General features: G+C 37.6%; 1 protein-coding gene across 12 annotated transcripts in view; it reads right to left on the bottom strand.

Annotated features, from left to right (window-relative positions):
• The window catches only part of LOC111941588 (uncharacterized), a 106,902-nt gene that overhangs the window by 43,990 nt on the left and 44,712 nt on the right, over window positions 1-18,200 (bottom strand). For 8 of the 12 annotated variants that reach the window (XM_086868772.1, XM_086868767.1, XM_086868766.1 and 5 more), the window contains exons 1-2: window positions 8,885-8,952; window positions 5,347-5,434 (exon numbers count right to left, since the gene is read on the bottom strand). The gene's annotated coding sequence lies outside the window, so the exon portion shown is untranslated. Of the gene's footprint in view, window positions 1-2,740; window positions 2,838-4,612; window positions 4,643-5,334; window positions 5,435-8,884; window positions 8,953-18,200 lie in introns of those variants that run through there. The other 4 variants (XM_086868769.1, XM_086868770.1, XM_086868771.1 and 1 more) reach the window with 4 other exon arrangements.

The raw sequence follows: 18,200 nt of genomic DNA on the forward strand, positions 1-18,200 counted from the left end.
ACCTGCTAGTGACAAGACATTGTAATAATACCATACAGTATGTCCAGATGATGTGAAAGTTAAGAGAAAAACTGAATGGCAAAAGGCATTCTCAGCCAACTATTTCACTTAAAAAGCAAAAAATCTTTTATAGCAAATTACAGTGATAAAGATCCTTCTGGATTGTAGTCTCTAAACACAAATGCTGTTTCCATAAGTGTTGTCATAAAGCTATGCCCAAAAGTCAAACTCGGCTGCTGCACACGCTGCAGCTCATTTAACAGTACACAGGGAAACTAATTACTAATGTGTCAGAAAAGAGCAAAACACTGGTGCAGAAAATGGCTTCACAAAATCTGCCTTTAGGCACCAAAATTAGGAAGTCAGATAAGTGGGTAACTAAATCACTAACTCCAGTAGGATGGAAAACAGGGTTCCTCTCTACTGATGGAAGGAAACTCACTCCTGGTCCTGGAGCTTTCCCCTTCCCACTTGGACACGGAGCATCCGAGCAGTCTCAGAAAGTTTCTGTTCTGGGAAATGGAATAGCAACAATATCCTCTGATCTTCCTTCAAGCACTAGGGTCACCAAACAAACAAACAAACGAAAAATACAAACAAACAAACAAACAAACAAACAAACACAACAACAACAAAACCAATAAAATACGCCCTAATTACCAGTTTTTTTCACCCAAGGGCCTGCCACTTTCAGCCCCAAGGCAACACTAAGGAAGACAAAAGATGCAGAAAGGTGGCAATTACTGGTTTTGTGTCATAATTATTCCCTGGCATTTTGTGTCCAGTTTTGCAATCCTTTGTGAAAGTGGTGACTGTTTATTTTAATAGTACTGCTGTGAGCTGTACAATTGAAAGTGGAGAATCCCTTGATGATACTCATCGCTGCTCAGGCAGCCTGAGCTTCATCTTGTGCTTGTGTTCAGCACCAGAAATACAAAACCTGTCATTTCAAACACTTGTCAAAGAAAACAGAGGATAAGGAAAGAAAATGTGTTTTAAATAGTGGGTACAAATTTTCATTGCCTGTTTTGTTTCAAGCCTGTCGTACTTGATTCCATCTAAGCTGTACATATATTTAACAAACAGCTATGTCAGAACTGTTTTTTGTTAAAGAACAGCATAAAAAGATGTCATGGCCTATATATCATGATGGATAAAAATGAGCTAAGTTGTTGTGGCATCAAATGTAAATTTTTAAGGCTGTCTCAATTTCTCCTAATCCAAACTAATTTGTAAAACTTACAGAACCAAACCATACCTCAGCTACATCCTTCCATAGTGCTGTTTCTAAGCAAACAGTTCTGTTTCCTTTGGCTTGGTAAAGCTGAGACTCAGTCAGCCTTGTTCAGTAAAACTGCAGCATGTTATAGTCAGTGACACCTGAAGCAACAATAACGTGTATTCCCAAGGGTGGGCAACAGTGATTTAATGCTTTGAATAAAGCCCAGTAAAAACTTTAATCGGAGAAAGGTAAAACTTTCATGTCACGTGATCACAATTGATCAAACCTTTTGCACCTGGCCTAGTCCTGGGAAGACTTTACAGGTTCTTGCACATAAAAAACTCCTTTCTTCATGCCTGTTCTGAAACCATCACTAGAGCAGAAACTCATGCTGGGGAGCTGGGTAGGAAAGGGCATCCCAGATGTCAGCGTCTCTTAGTAAAGCTGGCCTAAGTCCATTATTGAAGCAATTCTTGCATGGCAGGGGGCACATAAAACTCTAGTATCCTCCTTACTCTGGGAAACAACCTCTGATGAGGAAGAGCAAGGGCAATCATACCTTCAAGAAGTCCCTGTTATCACTGATATGATAAAAGCTGCTTTATTTTCTCCAAAGAAGTTGTAAATAGCCAAGAAAAAAAAGGCAGAAAAATTAAAATCTTCCTTTATAATATGCACTTAAAGTGAGAAATACCATGTTATTCATTTGCATTAATTCACTTACAATCCAAATTCATTAGTCTGAACTTCTCAGGGCACAATGAGAGATTCCAACAAGAGAAATTTGCTTTCTTTTCTGTAAACTATCTGGTTTTTTAAATTGACATGTCATTTTTGAGCATACTTTATGCAGAGGGCCACAAATGAAGGAACTTGTTCAGCTACGTCATTCTAAATTTAAAAATAAAATGTTCCTCATTTTCATGGCTTCTATATTCAGCTCAGTTCAAGCTTTTTGAAACTATGCTATCTCTGATATTTGACCTTCTAATTGCTCTGTTAAAAACTGAATTAAATTGATCTCATGAATGACTATCTGCCAAAGGCATGACAGCTTTTCTGTCAATCTTTAAAAGAGAAGACAACATAAGGCCTCTACAGAACAAAAATTACAGATTCTGAATGAGAGGGGAAAAAATCTATAGTTAGCATTACTGAAAAACTCAAAATTATTCTGCTTGCTTTTTAACTAAGAATACTTTCATTGCTTGTGAAACTATAAAGAATATATCTAAAATACAAAGGTAAGATGATCTGCATGCTTCCTGTAGTCAAATATATTGAGGGATGAAAGTAATACCTTTTTCATCATTATCATTTTGCATAGTACAGGTGAAAACACTTTAAATCTGAGTCACTAAGTTCTTGCTTAGTGCTCTTGTGGGTTCTCAAGGGAGGAGACACAAGTTAAATTTAAAAGAAAAATGTGAAAGATGTGGGGTAGAAAGCCCTGCTGTGGTTGAAGTGATTTACTTCATCTCCTACACAGATTTCCTGTGATCTTGATTCACCACTCACCAGTTGTTTTATTGTGATGACTAGAGTCACACTTATCATAGCCAGACTTAGGTTTTAACTGGAGCTAGATGGCTAATTCAGCCATCCAGAGAAGAACCTATTAAAAAAAAAAGAAAGGTTGACATGACAAGGGCATCTGAAAAGTGCTAAAACTGCTTAAAACAGTATATGGATAGCGTGCAGTCAGCAATGGTCCCTGAAAGGAAGGAATTAATACTTGGGCTTTAAATTCAATCTTTGTGGAATTATTTCACAGTTACTTAGGTGGAATTTCTGCCAGGTGTGTTAACCTGAATTGCTGCTAATGCTTCAGCAAGCCCAAATTTCATACTCACTCAGTAATTTTTCAGTGGGCTGGTATAGGCTCCCTTCAAGGAATGCTCTAAATCCAGGCCTTGCCAAGGCTGGGAGGGTGGGAGGGTTACTGGGGAGATACTGGGGAGAGGTTACCTGGCCATACAACAGCCTGAGGAGTTTGGCAGAGCCCCAGCTCACCAAACTCCTTTGTGCTGAAAGTTCATGAGTAATTTTCAGCAAAAATACCATGTATCCCATTTGTGGTTTGCTTCATATACTTTCCCCTGCCCTTAATCACTGAAAATGCATCCTTTATGTGTGACGGAGGTTTTTTACTGGTAAGTAACATCACATTCATTCATGTTAGTGAATGTTAGTCAAGTTCCCAGTTTTTCAAGTAAAAATTTCCCTTTTTCCCCTTCTGTTGGTTTTCAAAGTCTTGTTGAATGGGGAGAAGACGGAAGAAAGACATGAAAAATTCTGCAAGTTTTGATGAAAGCCTTTTTTTTTTTCTTTTCATAAGGGAGCCCCTTCCATTCCTATGGATAGATCATCAGTCAGCTGGTAAGTGTTTGAGGTTTTAACCCTGAATAAATAACCCAGGAAATAATGAGGTTGTTTAGTTAGATGATGCATGTGTAGGCCCTGTTCTTTGATTTCTAGATTTTTCATTTTCATTTTCTAGCTAACAGGACACAATTAGTGGTGAATGTAAAGGACTGGTGCCATTGACCTTCAACCTGCTATTAGGCAAATCTAATACTCAGTGTTAAAATTACCTACATGATATAGACAAGCATATACTAAGCTTCTGTGTGAAAGCATTCTCAATATTTAGTATTTTTCCCTCAAAGAGAAATACATATTTGAAAGACTCTTATATAACAAAATATAGTTTAACTGCTCAATATTTCTAGCAGAAGTGATTCTCAAATGTTTCCAGATTACTTGGTTATGAACTAGAAGTTTTTCTTTGCTATCCAAATTTTTATCTTGGGGAAATGTGTACAATATTCCTAAGGGATTGTGTCCCTCTGGTGTTCTCCAAGAGCACAAAAGAAAAGAAATAGTTATAGAATGGTTATTTATAAAGGAAGTGAAAACTATTTCTGACAAAATAATCTGTATTGTATTCTAGCTTCTAGGACTGTTAACTATACCACAGGAAGAAAACAGAAGAAAATCCAATCACAAAGGCAGATATATGTCATTCTTAGAGAAAACATACATGCCTTTGCAATGCTTAGGTTGTTTTTAATCTAAAGCTAATATCAAGTTTCATTCAAATTGTGTAAGCTTGATTTAGGAGTGCAGCTCTAGGTCAAGGAAGACTAACAGTATCCAAGCAACAAATGATTAAATAAATTATACTTTTCAAGTTGTCCTACAGAAGAAGGAGGTTTACGTAGCAAAAGTGAAAATAAGGGGGGCAGAACACAACAGCACAACCCAAATTCTACATATATCATATTCATCTCGATATGCGGTATATTTCTGGAGAAAGTGAAATCTGAAAGCACAGCCTATTAGCAATGCCTACACCATTTTTCTGTAATGGAGATTATTTGCACACACCTAATGTAACATGATTCTTCTTCTTAGACCTCGTCCTACTTTGCCATGGGGGAGAAAAACAGAAAGAAAGAATCAGTTATGGATTACTTTGCTCTCTCTGGAACAGCTCTCCATTACAATCCTAGGGAAAAGAATGAAGTTAATGTATTTTTGTAACTCAGGACATCATTATATTAGAGCTTCACAATCATCAAAGCCTTAGCTGAACTTTACATATTTAATGTCACAGATTCTTTTTTGTCATTGTGTTTTGTGGTTTTTTGGGGTTTGTTTTGGGGGTTTTTTTGGGGGGGGAGCTGGGGGGGGTGTTGTGGTTTTTGGTTGGGTTTGGTTTGTTTCGGTTTTGTGGGGGTTTTTTTTTCGGTTGGTTTTGGTTTTGTTTGGGTTTTTTCCCCACACATATTTTCCAAATATTTTGATGGCCCAGAACACCAAGTTTCACAAAGTTTTCAGAGCAGGTAAAGAGTTCATCAGGAGAGCTTAAAGGTACTGCACAGAATGATATGGAGTGAAAAGGCTGCAGAGTTCTCATTATTATTCAAATTCTAATGTCACTTGTACAAGTTGTTACTACATCATCATCTTCTTATCTGCCTTGTGGCTTACATATAGCAGTGCATCTGCTGAATATACCAACCTGTTTTTTAACATTCTGCACATCCAAAAAACATTAAACCAAAGTAGGGTTTAATTTATCGTCACTGAACATATTTTCATTTTACCTTTTGTCTCACCTGAATCCTGTAAGAGGGAGGACTCCTTAATCTCAGAAATGCACTTCTACAGGAACTTTCTTTTTTCTGGATACAACTTACTTCCTTCCTGTTTGAAATGAAAATATTTTTTTAAAAATTTCCAGTGACCTGAAAATTCTACAGATAATTTCTGATGGAAATACCAGCACAAAACACTTCAGTTTCTGCAGCTGTGTACTTAGATTCTAGAAGCATAAAAAATTTGGGAATCCTTCATAAGGCAAGAAAATTATTTACAATGAATCAAGCAATAAGCAATTTTATGGGGGAAAAAATCATAAGAGGGAGAGATTAACAGTTGCTTCAGTTCTGTGTCTCTTGAATTATAGCTGGGCAGCCTTACCTCTGAATTAAATGCTATGGGAAGAAAAAGAAGGTTCATAAACACAAATTCTCCCTACCCCATGTTCCAGCTTTTCTTTTTTGTTTGTTTGTTTTTTGTTTGGTTAGTTGGGTTTTGGTGTGGGTTTGGGGATTTTTTGTTTTGGTTTTTGCTTTTTGGGGTTTTTTTGCTTGTTTTGGGTTTGTTTTTTTTAGAACACATCTCTTGCAAGCTCATCCACAGAACTGGAACAGCCCAGCCCTGCTTTTGCACAGCTGGTCTGTTGAGTGCTACCAGCTACACACACACACTTTTCACTTCTCATTCAGCCTGTTTACTGGAGTTGAAGGCACTTCACGAGATAATTTTGGACACTCCTGTTTTCTTGGCAAATCTAGAGGGAGGGAAAAAAGTGCTTGGTTGAGTTTAAGAAGCTGCATGCCTAGAGTTTAGAAACAGCACCTGTCTGAGATAAAAAGAAAGTGCAAGGCAAAACCAGTTCATGTCTATAACATCATGCAGAACCTAGAATTAAGCCCAAGGAAATAAAGACACACACCTGATCCCTGAAGTAATCAGGGAAGAAGGACAAAGGCAGATCAGTGTGAGAAGCAAAGGAACATTTTCCTTTGAGACCAGCCAGGTGCTCAGAAAATATCTGCATTAGGTATCACTGCCTGTTCTTTCAGCACAATGACATCTAAGGGTGCCTGTGCTAATGCCTTGGGAGAAATCCTTCCTCATGCCCTCTCATACTGCTGAGAACTTAAACGCCTGCTGCACTTTTATCATTTAACTTGCATGCTCCAGTAAGGACACTTTGGTGGTTTCAACAGTTATCTCTGTGACTGGAAACTGATACTCTCATCTGAACCAGACAGTACAGAAAACTTTGGTAGTTTTGCAGTGCAATGTGATTTATTGTGATTTATTATTTGAACTCCTTACTTCCCCCCACCCTCCTTCAGTAAGTAAATCCAGCCCTGTTTTTTTCATAATGGTATAGCATGCAGGGTCTACATTCTTGGTTAAAAATGTAAATTAATATTATTGTTTTCTTCAATCAGAATAAGCTCTCTTGTTGATAAAATGACCTTCTGAGGGTGACTGTTAGTTCTGCTATTTATTAGAACATGATTAAAGTATAAACAGCATTGCAGTAAAAATTGGTATTTTGTTTCATATCATGGTGCCAACTCACAGTGTATTGGGAAATAGAATAGCTTAATAGAAATCAGATTCTTCTAATCAGCATGATTTTATCCTTCTGTAATAGGCAAGTGGAGTAGTCAGAATGTAAAAGTACTCTGTTCAATAACAGGTAGGTACTTGCAGTCTTTGGATATTTTAAGTATTCTGTCATCTGAAATTTACAGCATGGTATCACAAAATTGTACATAACAAGGCAAAGTATAACCACCTTCCCACTATCATAAAAATCCCTCAAAGTTGTATTCTAACTGACACCGTCACTTTTCAAGGGCTCCTGTAAATAATAGCTGTTCACTTCAGACAGCACATATTTAGGGGCCAAGGGAGAACTTCATGCATCTCTCTACCAATATTCCAACTTCTAAATTTTAAGCAATGCTTCTTATCTGTAAGCCCTCCCAGCTGAAAATGAACACTTTAATCCCTACTGCCGATATTCTGCAGCTCACAAACCTGAAATAAAGTGTTGCCAGTCCCTTCTTATGGGAAAGAAGATTTTTGGGGTTTTTTTCTCCCATTTTTGTCCGCTTTCCTGCAAATCTCTGGACAAAGTTCTTTTCAGTAGCTTCTCAAATTTTTTGTGTGTGACCTTCATCAGTTTCTTTTAGGAAACTGCAACTTAGTTGTCACTGGACAAAAATGTTACATATTAGGCAAGTATATATGCAAAAGATTTTGTCTGAGAGCAGAGGCATATCAAATTTTAGTGTGAGCTGTGTATTCTATTCCCTTGAAAATTCAGTACTATATGCAACTTAAGGAAAATGAAAACTTCACATCACGATGGATATGGAGTTCTCTCACAGACCCAGCTTCTTTCAAGCGACAGAATTCCCCTTTTTACACAGACACATTTCATGATACCAGTAAAACTCAAATGGTTCAAAACATGCCAGGTTTGCACAGTTTCGAAAGAAATTTAAGTGGAGCTTAAAAGATGTTTGCTCAAAGTTTTTGCAACAGAAGTTGTAATTTCAATAACTGATATTTCCCTGTATTAAGCAAAATCTCTGTATCTAAAATGTCCTGCAACAGAGGAAACTGTTCCAAGCTGGAGGCAAACTAAAGCTGTATTTAAAGGTAGGGGAGTACAATGGACAAAAGGTTTGTTCTGTGTTCTGCATCACTCAAAATGTATGTTTCTCTTGTTTTTTGAAACTAGTGTTCTGATAAGGGTATAGAACTTTGGCAGGGAAAAAACCTGGGAACCCTCTGTTCCACCTGGTCCTCAGCGATCGGAGCAACCGGGCTTCGTTTCTCTTTTCAGCCAATTTGGCACTATCAGCCTGGTCACTTTCCATAAGAACTTTTGTGATTGCAGACTCACAAACAGTGCAGTTTGCCAGCTTCTGATGCCGTGGCTGAGTTAATGAAGAACCTGCACAACCCAGCATCACGAACCTTTGTGTGAATTCACATGTATTTCACAAAAAACTCATGGATTAGTTCATTGAAATAACAGAGGGCAGGTTCAGAGCTACCAGTCAGAGGTGGAATAGCTACAGAATGCTGGGGTGCAGTAACGGAGATATATTAGAGGGATATAGATAATATATGTATATAATATTTTATACATACATATATATATGTGTCAGTGTGCATGTTTATATATGTGTGCATATATACATATTTATATAAAATATAGATACAGGTATATAAAGATAGATGTAATGTAATGTAATGTAATGTAATGTAATGCAATGCAATATAATATAATAAATATAATATAATATAATATAATATAATATAATATAATATAATATAATATAATATAATATAATATAATATAATATAATATAATATAATATAATATAATATAATATAATATAATATAATATAATATAATACAATATAATATAATATAATATAATATAATATTTTTATATATATATATATATATATTTTTATATATATATATATGTAGACACAGGTATATAAACATTCCCAGGTCTGCTCCAACACAGCTGGAAGTGCAGAACTTACCCAAAGGCGGCCCTTCAGGAAAAGAAGAGAAGAGACAGAACCCGTGGATCGATTCCCAGTGAGCAGAGATGTTTCCCCCTTTCCCTTTTTGTCACCAACACCCCTCTTCTTTTATACTATAATTTTTGCCCTTCCCAAAGGGGTGGAACGGTCGCCTGTTATAGGGTGGGCTGTTGGTGACTGTGGTCATACGTGTAAGGCATGTTTTCTTTTTTTTTTCATTTGCATTCTTAGGGGGGTGAAAACTAATGTGTAAATGAGAGCCTCAGTTGGTTTTGGTCAGAATTTATAGTTGATACAAAAGGTAAAATAAACACTTGGGTCCTCCTCCACCCTCTGAGGCAGCGGTAGAGGCTCTCTGACCTTCAACAGAGAGTTTTTTCGTTATCTCCTTAACAAACCAGATTTATAACAAGGCTTGTTTCTCACAGTGAAGGGGGAGTGAGGCCAGTGGCTGGTGCAGAAATGCAGATGTTGTCCTGTACCTCATTGAAACAACATCAGCTGAGAGGACTCGCTTCACTCCAAATATATTTCAGCCTTCAAGCCTTGCCTGAGCCAGGTGCAAGATAAGCACAGGGCGCAGCTCATGTTACTCTTCATCAGTTCTTCACCAACTTAAGGCAACTTTGAGGCAAATCTGAAAATTTAGCACAATCTGCCAGGTATTATGTAGCACAGACATTCAAGATTACATGTTAAAGTAATGTTTTTACTTAATTACTTGATTACATTCAAGCTTACTTAAAGATATTTACCCTTAAAATAAGTCTTTTTCAAGCTAGGAGTAAACTTATGCAACATTTACCCCAAGGAAGGAAAATTTGCACAGTATAAAACAGTTTTAAGTTTTTAGGCTAGAGATATCAAAAGAGGCTCAGAGCATTAAAAGGAGCCAGTCACTTGAAGTACAATATTAGTTAACAGTTCTACAGGAAAGTTTTCAAACCTATTTTACTAAAATCATTTAGGAACATGTTAACCGAACAGATTTTAAAGCAGTTATTTTTGTTCATGCCTCAGAAATGGCAGACAGCTTAGATCAATGTGAAATGCTGTGTTGATAGGTATCAGTCACTGTTTTCTAGGATTAAACAAAAAACAGGATTATCATAGTTCTAGCTAGGCTTTAGTGTTTAGCTATAGTATCTTAGTAGATTGTCAAAACACAAGACTTCCAAATACTCGAAACAGGAAATACAGACACATTTCCAATTTTCTTTTTAAAAACGTTTTCAAACGTGTGACTTTGATTAGAAATATGCAGGACATGGAGTAAAGGAGGTGCAAAGTATCCTCTACTGAGATTTAAGAAGGAAAGCACCTTTTACACCAGTCTCATTACTATATTCATGTGAGAATACCCAGTCAGAAGAGGAAAACCTTGGATGAAAAGGGGCACAGCAAGAGATTTTAGGAAGCAAAATTAGTGTATCATTGGTGTCCAGAAGGCCTGTTCACTTCTGCAGATCCCTGTGAGGAGATTGGCACCCCACCCAGTGCCTGTGTGGGCTCAGCACAGGAGGAATCAAAAAAAAAAATAAAAATAGATACTTACGTAGTTAATACTTGTGGCTACACAGAAACACAGTTATGAGAACAAGGACCTATATCCTTTTCAAGCCGATGAACTGCATGCAGTTGTAATTCTGTAATTCCTAGTCCTAGGAAAAATTATGCTGTGAAAATGCAGCTGACATTCTGCAGCCTCCCTTGTAACCCATCCACAAAGACAGACAGAGGTCTCAAAAATACTGCAATTTGCAAATGTTCTACAATGGACAGTGAGCAGTGAGAAACTGAGTGACTTCTCTAAAGAGGGGAGTGGGGGACCACAGCAGACACCCCTGGTGGGACTCCAGAGAACCTCACAGAGGCACACACCTGTGGCCATGGTCTTCAGGAAGCAAATACCACTGTTTGCCCTTAAAGCAGTTTATATGCTCTTTTTTTCCTGTAAACAGGGAGGACTGAGGAAGTCAAGGATTGATTTTCTGCCTGCACACCAGCTGTTTCCAGCTCCCCGTGAAGATGCAGCAGGACACAGGCCTGTGCAGTTCTCATTTTCTAGACAAAGGAGAGTAGCATGGTACTCCTTTCCTAATCCTGTGGAGAGGGAAAGACAAAATATGTTTTTCCACAAAACACCTCAAACTCCTGAATTCTGTTACGTGATGAAAGCTGCCTTTCAAATATAGGCTGTTCAAACTTCTCCAGAGAATCATGAGAGAGAAGAAAAGGAAAAGAAAGAAACTGGAAAAGGAAAAAAAGCTGTAAGAATGAAAAAAAAATATTTAAATGACTACTCCTTATGCTGGAGAAAAAGGGGCCAACCAAAGAACATGAGAATCATAGAAGTTCAATATAAAAACTTAAGAATTGATAAGATAAATATTTTCCTATCTAAAAGCTTGTGCTTACACCCTGAACAAGTCATAGTTTTAATTCAAATTCCTGAGAGTCCACCTGTCTCTCAGGAATTTGCTTTTTCAACCAGATGCTTCTAAATACCTGGTGAGTAATGCCTGTCTCCAAAGTAGCATTGTGCATAAGTAACTGCAAGCCAATCAAATTTACGTGAAGAAAAGTTTTGTGGCTTTCTTTTCATTAATTTAACAAAAAATATTCTAATTATTACACTTAGAGTATACCCATTTCTGCTTTCATCAATGTTTTTCTATCATAGACACGAACTGAAATACAGGAAATTCCGTTTTCAAATTTTAAGGAAAAAAAAAGAAAACTACACTTTTATTACAGGGAATAGAAAAACACTGGAAAAGGGTCTGTAGAGTTTCCATCCTTGAAGATGTTCAAAACCCAGCAAGACATGACTGTGACAAATCTGTTCCTCCTCTGTCCGGTTTGTGGGGTTTGAGCAGATGATCTCGGAGCTGCCTTCCCACCTCAATTACTGTATGATACAGGAAAAGAAAAGAATGTACCAGAAGTGGAAGGAGATTCTGAAACAGATGCAGCTGCTCACAAACAAATCCCCTTGTTTCAGAAGGAAAGAAGAACAGTGGTAAAATTCAGTGTATTTTGCAACCATCTGATGCTTTCTGAGGTTTTTATGTGTGCTGCCTGTCTTGATTGCAATTCCCTGTGAAGAGTCCAATAGTCTGGTGTATAAGATGAGCTGATCTACTTTACTCTGGGTAGGCTATATGAAGGAAACTTAAGTAAGAGTACAGGAAAAGACTAAAAGGATAGAAGGAAGCAAGGTGTTTGTAAAAATACTAAGTTTTCCTAGTAGTAAATGTACATAATTGTGATCAAACAGTCAAAGTTCTTTCTCACTGTCCTGTTTCAGGCATGTTTGTGTGTTCTAATGTATTATAGTCTTTTTGTTTGTTGGTTTTCAGCTAGGCTTGTATGCAACAAGGATTTAAGTAATTTCCACAGGAAAAAGGTTCTTTTAAATTGACAAAAAATCAGTCTGAGCTGGCAAAAATTTTAACCCAATAGCTTTCTGGAAGTAAAGCGCTTGCTTTGCTGCTTACTGAGTGTTCACCTTACTGAGTAGTTTTTGTGTGCTTTTGAGAAATTTTTCTGTGCTTTTGAGAAATTTTTCTGTGCTTTTGAGAAAGCAGCACCTTCTAAACTGACCTCCCACGTCACAGGTCCCACTTCCAACAGCCAAACAAATTTTCTCATGGTAAAGACATTTAGAAATTAAACACAAGGTGACTTCTATTAGCCAAGGGCACAAGTACAGCTGATGCAGGTGACAGGATGACACCGGGGGTGGGCATAGCTTGAAAGCGTTCTATCCTGCCTCCTGTTTTTATTTTCCCGAGATCAGCTGGGTTACTCAAGTGCTTCAGTCTCGAATCACCATCTGTTAATGGTACCCACACAAATACCTCTGGGAAATTCTAATGTTAGACTCAGTTACACTAGAAATGTCCTTCACTTTCACACTAAATGAGGAGCTGTAAAAGCTAAGCCACAGTACTGGAAAGTTTTAAAGGCAAAACAATGTAGGACCTCTGCAGTTCAGCAGAAGGAATATTTAGGCTTCGAAAACATCAGTCTTTTTATGAAGTTTGTCTTTAATAGCCTCTCAGAAAGTTCTCTCACTATTCAGAAAGTCATTCTTTAAGAAGCCATTAAGAGAAAAGGGAGATAATTTGGTCCCAGTTAATTAAAAACTCACCTGGCTATGTTAAGGATAGGTTTGTGTACATTTGTATGAATACCTAAGTATTCTAGAGAGGTGTAGGAATTTAGGTCTGCTTAAAAAATATTAATCTTGGACTATTAGAACAGGATTGGCAACACAGCAAGTGGTGTAAGTGTTGAGGTTTAAAAAAAAAAAAAAAAGGAAAAGAAAAGAAAAATACTTTGATAAGCAGTATTCTCAGGTTGAAGACACAAGCTTGTTCTGACCTGCCAGGAATATGGTGTGGTCTCCCTATGGTGCTCTAGAGGAAGTATGAAAAGGGTTACTTAGCAGTAGCAGAGAAAAAAGAGGTTACTGAGATCTATAAGACTTCAGTATTATCCACTGGGACATTACCTGTACAGATAAGTACATAAACCTCTAATTAAAACCTTTCAGCTTTCTTTTATTTTAAATCTAGGTAGGAGAAACAAAACAAAACACAGCAACCTTAGTCCTAAGCTATCTCTGTTCTCCCAGCTAGCAAACACAAATTTTATGTTTGACCTGAACGACATGCTGGCTAGCTAGTGAGGAATTTTCAGTGAGTTATGAGCACAATTAAAAGCTCATCTTGAATACTGTGATGACTTCTAGTTTTATGACTGCTATGTTGTAAAGATATGTAAGACCCATCATTACCTGTAATATCTGAGCCATAAAGACTTCTACATGTGCAAACTGAAGATTTTAGAGCCTCTTAGTTCTTAACTGATCTGGTTGGGAAAATAAAACATGGGAGGTCCAAGTATGAGAAAGCAGCTACAAAATGCTTTAGTTAAAACTGTAACTTTTTGTTTCAGGATGAGTCTTAGAGGAATTAAATCTCAGGAATGACTAGAAGATAGAGAGTGTACCAGAGTCAGTAAATAACACTAAAAGTCAAGATAGCAAGAGACATACTCAGTAACAGCTGTAAGTACAGTATTTCACCATAACTGGGATAGATAGAAGTGGCAGTTTTTCTTGTCACTTTCTTCTTCTTCAGCCTTTCCTGTTCTTGAATATGTCAAGAATAAAAATCCCATTTTGACCAACACAAATGTGCTCCACATACAGTAAAGAAGCTGTGATCTTCAGCTGGCAGAAGGATGCCTCTAGCCAAGCCTGTCAAAAACCTCCTTCTCAAGCATAGCTATTGTTAAGTGCTGTCAATTTGGGGCAGAGAAAGTATGTGTGCCACTTCACTCTGTGGAGAAAATCTGAAAAACAAAGCTAAGCAAGAAGTGTCTGTGTGTAATTCACCAGAAACAAGAAGTCTGCAGGGACACAGGAGGAGGAACACTGAGGGAGCTTGGTGTGCTGTCCTGAGAGAGGCAGGAAACAAAGGATGCAGTAGCATGAAGGTGTTGTGGTCATGCTCTCTTTAAAGCAATGCAACCAATGGGAGCTAAGCCAAGGAAGGGCACAACCATGAGCAAAAACTGAACATTGCTTCATTTTCTCAAAAATACATATTGCTTTTCATGCTCTGCATACTCTAATGAAGTTAAACTGTATGACTGAAGTCACTCAAAGCCCCATCACAAAATGGCATCAACTTTACCTTTTCCTCACCCTCAAAGGAAATAATATAACTGTAACTTCAGAGGGGAGGTGTGTCACCCTCCCGTCCTGGGATAGCTGACAGGCTGTACCCATCTCTCCCCAAAAGGATGCCTATCAGGTAAACTTTACTCCATGGTAACCAGTGTGCTCATGAATAGTAATTTCTGGATCCTATCCTGTTTTATCAATAAACTTCACTATTTGTGAGTCTGTGACCATCAGTGTTCCCAGACTTAGTCTAAACCACACTGTGAACCTGTGGTTGTGAAAGTTCATACTGAAGATTAGCAGATTAAGTGTGTCAAATTGGTTACTTTATAAGATTATCTGTGACTGTATCACAAAGGTACTGCAAGGACTGTGAAGACAGATAAGTTTCAGACTAAGAAGTGAGAGGTCTAGTCAGCCCTGGTCCCAGTAATCTGTGGATAATCTGGAAAGCAAGTGGGTGTCTCTTTCCTAAATTTTTACATGGCATGATCCAGTCATGCCTGACACTTACTAACAGCAGAGCCCCTTGCTCTGTGTCACATTAATTTCCTCCTACCAGCTGCAAGAGATGGATTCCTTCTGGAAACAGCACAAGCTGTAGATCCATCTTAAAATGTTCTGTCACAGATTTTGCAGGTACTGCTCCTTTGCTGAGGGCTATGTGAGAACACAGAGAGGGCCTTTACTGGCTCACTTTATTCTCCTTCAATGGCTTTGAAGGTACTGTGGTAAAGAAACACAAACAGCTTATAAAGTGAATTTCCAATGGCAACAAGTTTAGAAACATTTCTTTGGTTACCCCTTCTCTGTCTTCACCTCGTTGTCTATTGAGCAGGAGGGAAGTTTTTTTAAGGTGGACATTGCTGATTAAAAAAGGGTGAATATATCAGCGACCTGCTGCATCAGTTTTATCTTTCAAAAGGTTGGTTTTTTTTTTTAATTACCATATATCTTTGAGCAATAGTATCATGGGAGACAGTTTTTCTCTCCTCTCCTTGTTATCCATAAGTTTCTGGAGTAACATGCAGCAATCAATATCTATCTCTACTGGGCAATATAAATTCTGTTAAGCTTGCCTGAATCAATCATCCATAAGGCCTTATTTAATTTGTCTCAAACTTCTTACAACAGAGAGGGTAGTCTCAAGATTAATTCAGTTTTGGGTAGAGAAGAGCAGAAATCAGGGTACAAAATCCCTTTTTTTCTTTTTTTTGTACAGCATGCTGCCAATATGTGTCAGGGCTACAAAAGGAAAACAAATTTTCTGTCTCTCCTTGGGAGTTATTGCTTCCATTAAGCCACTCTCTAACTTTAGGCAGAAGATTGAGACACACAACAGACAATTCAAATGAAAACAAAGAGCTATAATTATAGAAAGGGTAGGGGTGACTCTTACTGCATAGACTTTTCATCAAATACTCCAGGAATCCTGTTGATACACTGAATCTTGGATTGATGGAAGCATCCCTCCTGGAACTGCAGTTTAGTTAAATTCAAACTTCAGAAAATTGTCCCTGTGCTGAACAGCCTGCACTAATAAGCACCAAGTAAAATAGAAGGATGCACAAATATTTAAAATTTACCTTGTTGATTTCAGCTTCAGTGCTTCCATTGAGTCTGGATATATTTCTATGCTCAAATGTACTACCTACCTGTACTACTATGGGCAAATATTGGTATCCATGAATTGATCTCTTGCAGTGCATTTTAATGGAAAACTAATTCAATAGAACATTTCACACCAGGCATTGATGGAAAGCTGATGGGTAAAAATGTGCACTTCTGAAATACTATCCAAAGAACAAGATGTAATGGACCTAGAAATGTATGGAACTGTGAGTCATTCTGACCAATTACATATATTAATATTCCACTTTTTTTCCATATTGTCTTTGATGCAGAGAAGATAGCTTCTGCCAGCAAAGGTTCCTGGAACAGAAGTGCTGGAAAGTTATGGAGAGGGTGTTGAGAACAAGCAAAGACCACCAAATAAGTTGCCACTGTATGCATGGATGCAGATCCAGAGGCAAACACAGGCCAGAAAGCTGCTGTCAGTTTTGACACCCTGCTAGTAACATCAGAGGAACATCAAGAACTGATAGCAGTCTGAGCGAGTATTTTGTACTAACACTTCTGGAAACATGACTGAGTGCCTGGAATAAATCAGTTTAATGCTAACTGGGTCTTTGAGTCATTTGATATTGGATTATGCAACATCTGCAAAACACCAATATCCTTCTTCCTCATGTGTGTGACTGAATCTGAAACTCTTCATTGGAATAAAGCAGAACTAAAATTCTACTTCTTTTTTGGGCAAATGGCTGACTCTGGTAGAAAATACCCAGGGAATGGTTAGAAGGTTGTCATAGTTAAGGAGTGCTTTGCAAATGTAGTGAAGGTGCTAAGCATGTGTTCTTGACAACAAACTGGTATACTAAATATTCAAGTTAGAATGTGACTTGTGTTGGATGAAATTTAGTGGAATCGTTAATTAAGATCCCATATCTTACATCAGTTGTTCCAGACAGAAAGATGCTTTTTCTCCTCCACCTTGTCCAGCAAAATTACAGACTGACCACTGAGGAATTTCCATGTTTTGTCATAAAAGAAATCATACCCTAAAATACAGGTTTTAGTGGCACCAAGCAATATTTCAGCACTGGTTAATTTCTTATCAACAGGGAGCCATTAGAACATGTTTGCTGTGAGGCATTCTTTAGAATTCTATCAATTCCTGCAGTTTCCACTTTTTGGTGACCAGTCTTTATATTTAGGTTGTCTGCTGCTTTATAGAAATTACGGCATCTGTGCTCTTGTGTTAACAACAGAGTTTACAAAAGCTTGCTTCAGCCTCATAAGGATGAAAATGATGGGTACTGGGACAATCAGAACTTTCCTCCATCTCATTGTTATCACCACCATGCCAGATGTCTCCATGCCATATTTTGGGGTCTGTAGAGTTTTCCACTTTTTGCCTTTCTTTAGTTAAACCAAGAATGGCAACAGGTTCAGTAGGAGGCTTAATTTTTCCTGCAGCTGTTTTTCTCAGTTTTTAGCTGCAGACAATACCTTTTCAAGTTTCTTATTCTCTGTTTTTAGGTTTTGGGTTTCAGTCGTGAGGAGATCTACTCATGTATTGAACTTTTCTTAGTAGTCTCTTTCAAAAGCCAATAACGTTTTCAAAACTTTGTTTTTGGATTTCAAAGCAGTATATTCTAAATCTGGAATTTTGTGGGGAGACAATACACTTTTATTTTCTTTTGGGCACAAAATAAGTTCTCTAATACTGTGCAAATATTTATTTTGTCATTATATTTTTTAACTTTTTACACACTTCTAGAATTTTCTACATAATATACCACTTTATACTAATTTTCCAAAAATTTTTTGGCCTATTCTATTCTCTCTCAGAATTATGCACTGTTATATTTTTCCAGCAGTTCATCCATGGCAATCCTGCTGACTACACTTCTTTTTTTTTTTTCCTGTTGCATTAGAGGATGAAATTTGGCAGAAAATAAACCAAATTGTATCCCAGCTGGTACTCAGATATCAAAGTGGCTGGGTACGGATGGGCTTCATTTCTGATTATAACCAATTTGGCACTGCAAG

This window comes from Cyanistes caeruleus, chromosome Z, assembly GCF_971803275.1.
Source record: "Cyanistes caeruleus chromosome Z, bCyaCae1.hap1.1, whole genome shotgun sequence".
In the NCBI taxonomy this organism is placed as follows: domain Eukaryota; kingdom Metazoa; phylum Chordata; class Aves; order Passeriformes; family Paridae; genus Cyanistes; species Cyanistes caeruleus.